Below are 255 nucleotides of genomic sequence, written 5' to 3' on the forward strand. Positions count from 1 at the left end.
TGCAGGCCTCACTTGCCTCAGTTAAGGTCAGCGTTCATGCCTCCACCATCAGGAAAAGACTGGGCAAAAATGGCATCAATGGAAGAGTTCTAGGTGAAGACCACTCCTGACCAAAAAGAACACTAAGGCTCGTCTCACATTTGCCAAAAACATCTTGATGATGAGACTTTTGGGGAAATATTCTGTGGACCGATGAGACAAAAGTGGAACTCTTTGGAAGCTGTTACATCTGGCGTAAAACTAAAAAAAAAAAAA

Source organism: Morone saxatilis, unplaced genomic scaffold (genome assembly GCF_004916995.1).
Source record: "Morone saxatilis isolate NCDOM2014 unplaced genomic scaffold, NCSU_SB_2.0 Contig46, whole genome shotgun sequence".
Taxonomy (NCBI): domain Eukaryota; kingdom Metazoa; phylum Chordata; class Actinopteri; family Moronidae; genus Morone; species Morone saxatilis.